At 43.4% G+C, this 3,831-nt stretch overlaps 1 protein-coding gene across 2 annotated transcripts in view; it reads right to left on the minus strand.

Annotated features, from left to right (window-relative positions):
* The window catches only part of CCDC51 (coiled-coil domain containing 51), a 9,038-nt gene extending 8,347 nt beyond the window's left edge, over window positions 1–691 (minus strand). The window contains exon 1 of one of the 2 annotated variants that reach the window (XM_012637826.1): window positions 638–691. The gene's annotated coding sequence lies outside the window, so the exon portion shown is untranslated. The remainder of the gene's footprint in view (window positions 1–637) is intronic. The other variant, XM_012637816.1, reaches the window with a different exon arrangement.
* Between the last annotated feature and the right edge of the window lie 3,140 nt (window positions 692–3,831).

A 3,831-nucleotide genomic window follows, 5' to 3' on the forward strand; every position in this document is an offset into this window, starting at 1 on the left:
ATTAATTTAAAGTACAAGTCTTGTTGCCTTTTTCTATTTCTTTATTTACATGTCCACATACTGTAATTTGCATTCTTGTCTTTTACATTGATGAAAAATAAAATTTTAAAATTAAAAAAAAAGAATATTACCTACATACTCAACAAAAATGTACTGGCTGAATGAAGAGAATTCGCTAACAGTTGCACCCCTGACCATATTATAAAACTCAAACTCCTTCCAGTGGCTTCCAAAGCTCTAGGGCCACAAATGGAAACACAAAAATTTACCTCTGACACAGATTCATACAGTTAAGTTTCCAAATTTCTTGCCCCTAATTCGTGTTTCATTGACTCTTATTGCTTATACGTTATTATACGTATTGCTTATACTTGCAGGGGCTTCCAAAGCTCCAGGACCAGGTGATCGACCTCCCGCCCACTTCTGCCACCTCCCCCATCTCCCTCCAGCCACGCTGTGCTTTCCTCAGTTAGAGGAACGCACCAAGCTTCCAGGCCTTTGCACCTGCCCCTCCCTATACCTGCAGTGCTCTTCCAGCGCACCGTCACAGGCCTGTACCTTCCGGTTAAGTAGCCCCCACCCCCCACAACCGCGGTTCTGGATTCTACCCTGGCACAACGACCCTCCCCCTTCGTACCTGGCGCGCCTACAGAACCCAAGCAGCAACCGCGACCAAGCCTCTGCCACTCGGTTGACCTCTGACCTGTTAGTGCCCGCTCTGAGAGCCGCTTCCGGTAGTGGAAGTTCAACTTCCTGACTAGGAGCCAATCAGCGGGTTCGCGTCGCGGTATAGGAGTAGGGGGTGGCCCAGGAGCTCCTTTTCCGGTGGCAGGGTCTGGGGAAGGGGCGGCGGCGCCATGTCCGGCCGTGAAGGTAAGTGTGCCGGGACGGCGGGGAACGCGGGGCGGGGGCCGGGCGGCGGGGACAGGCCAACCGTGTTCGTGTCGCCCACAGGTGGCAAGAAAAAGCCCCTGAAACAGCCCAAGAAGCAGGCCAAGGAGATGGACGAGGTGAGGGCGGGCGCGGAGGTGGGGGCAGGCGCGGAGGGACTGAGAAATCAGTCTAGAGTGAACCCGCTCTGCCTCTCTCTAGGAAGATAAGGCGTTCAAGCAGAAACAAAAAGAGGAGCAGAAGAAACTCGAGGAGCTAAAAGCGAAGGCCGCGGGGAAGGGCCCTCTGGGTAAGTAGGGGCTGAACGGCGCTCAAGCCAGACAAATTCCCTGTTGTGCACCTGTTGCGATGAGGGCCCGGACGTGTCTCTTTCCTACTCGTTGGTGAACTTCGAGGTCTCAGGTCCTGGAGTCTACTGCGGTGGACAGCCCTGGACAGTCTTGGAGTTGCAGCAGTGGGAAGGGGCAAGAGCCAGAACCAGGACTGGAAACGAAGTCTCCTCTCTCTTAGGCAGTCTGGGATTCCACTCGTTAGGGAAACTGCAGAAATGGAAACAAAAAAATTTGTCTCTGACGCAGTTTCATACAGTTAAATTTCTAAATATCTTCCACAGTTCGTTGCCCCAAATTCGTGTTTCACTGCGTCTTATTGCTTACATATTATTTGACTTACAACTTTTCTAATTTGCTGCTCATATTGTCTCTGGTAAATGCTGTTGCATCCTGAGTCTTTTTACTTCTGGGTGTGCCTCGACTAAAAGACAAAGTCCAGGCTCCTTGGCATCCATATACAGTTATAAACTAACCCCTTTGCATCTTCTTTTCCTTTATGTAAGAGAAATTGATTACATTTCAAAAGATTTTTCAAGCCCAGCAATCCTAATACTTTATATACTTCCTAAATGCTTTACATTTGTCAGACTAGTGATTATTTTCTCTACAGTTGCCTATGCCTTGTTTGAGCATTGTGGGCCACACTGAGCATGGTGAGAGTGTCATCCAGGGTTTCTCAAGACCCCTCTCCCAGTGGGTTTAATCCATTATTGTTTACCCACATGGCACTGCCATTCTAGCTATTGAGATTCCTTTGGGGAATGATGTGAGGTATCTTGCACCTTCCCTTAATCTGTGATTATGTACAGGGAAAAGATCATTCCTTAGTGAAGACCTCCCATACTACTAGTTTCTTATTGAGCGTCATCTAATATTTTAAGGTTCATTTTGTCACAGTTCTTCTGGATATTCATTCTTCTTTTAAGCATACTTTACAGCTATTTCTTTTTTTTTTTTTTTTTTTAATTTCAGAGTATTACGGGGGCACAAATGTTTTGGTTACATAAATCGCTTTTGTACAGTTTGAGTCAAAGTTATAAGTGTGCCCATCACCCAGACAGTATGCACTGTACCCATTCATTCGGTGTGAATTTACTCATCCCCTCCTCCCACCTGCTTGATTTCCAATAAGTTTTATTTCCATATGTACACATAAGTATTGTTCGATTATTTCCAATTTAATGGCGAGTATATGTAGTGTTTGTTTTTCCATTCTTGTGACACTTCACTTAGAATAATGGTCTCCAGTTCCATCCAGGTTAATACAAGAGGTATTAGTTCACCATTTTTTTTAAGGCTGAGTAGTCCTCCATGGTATATGTATACCACATTTTATTAATCCACTGATAAACTGGTGGGCACTTGGGTTGTTTCCACATCTTTGCAGTCATGAATTGTGCTGCTATAAACATTCAGGTATAGGTGGCTTTTTTATAAAATGTCCTTTTTTTCCTTCAGGTAAATACCAAGTAGTGGGATTGCTGGTAGGTCTATTTTTAGTTCTTAGAGGTATCGCCATACTACTTTCCATAGAGGTTGTACTAGTTTGCAGTCCTTCCAACAGTGTTTAAGTGTTCCTGTCTCTCCACATCCACGCCAGCATTTGTTGTATTGGGATTTTTTTGATAAAAACCATTCTCACTGAGTTAGGTGATATCTCATTGTGGTTTTCATTTGCACTTACCTGATGATTGGAGACATTGAGCATTTTTTCATGTTTCTTGGTCATTAGTCTATCTTCTTATGAAAAGTTTCTGTTCATGTCTTTTGCCCACTTATTTACAGCTATTTCTTAAATTACCTATTGGGTATATACTGGTATTTGTAAGTTGGGTAAAATAAAGGTATTGAGTAAAATAAAGATATTGAATAAAGCAGATGCCAGGATCATAATATGGAAGGTAGTGTAGTGTAATGTGGCAGTTAAGAATATCGACTTTGTAGTCAGACCGTCGATGTTGGAATCCTGGCTCATCACATACCAGCTTATAACCTTGAACAGCTAAGACTTCCTTATCAGTAAAATGGGTTGATAAGCCATGAAGTTTAAATGAGCTAATCTGTGAAGTGCACAAGTGTAGATCCAGACCAGTGCACAGCCATTGCTTGTGCCCTTGCTTCATCCTCATTCTACCTTTCCCCAGAATAGACAAGATCAGTGAAGCTGCAGTGCACACCTGTGTCAAAGCAGGTATCTAGTAGAAAAGCCAAGCCTTGGAGAGAGAGTGAGGCAGTGAAAAAAAAAAAGAAAGAAAGAAAAAGAAAAGAAAAGCCAAGCCTTACTAGGATCCACATCAGGCCTGTGCGGCTTCTACCATAAGAACTGTATTTTTCCCTAACTATGACTTTTTTTTTTCCTTTTGCAGCTACAGGTGGAATTAAGAAATCTGGCAAAAAGTAAGCTGTTCCTTGTGCCTGAGGTGGTGATGACCCTTGATTCCTATTTAAACATCTGTATTCCCTGCCATAACATCTTTTGCCACCTATAGCTAAAATGAAGTGTTGTCTTGGAGCCTATTGTACATTTAAGAATAAACTTTTGTTAAAAAAAAAAAAAAAATCATACAGTGGCTCATCATCTCTTTAGCTGTTTTTACTCAGCCATTCC

This window comes from Propithecus coquereli, unplaced genomic scaffold (assembly GCF_000956105.1).
Source record: "Propithecus coquereli isolate 6110/MARCELLA unplaced genomic scaffold, Pcoq_1.0 Scaffold1, whole genome shotgun sequence".
In the NCBI taxonomy this organism is placed as follows: Eukaryota; Metazoa; Chordata; class Mammalia; order Primates; family Indriidae; genus Propithecus; species Propithecus coquereli.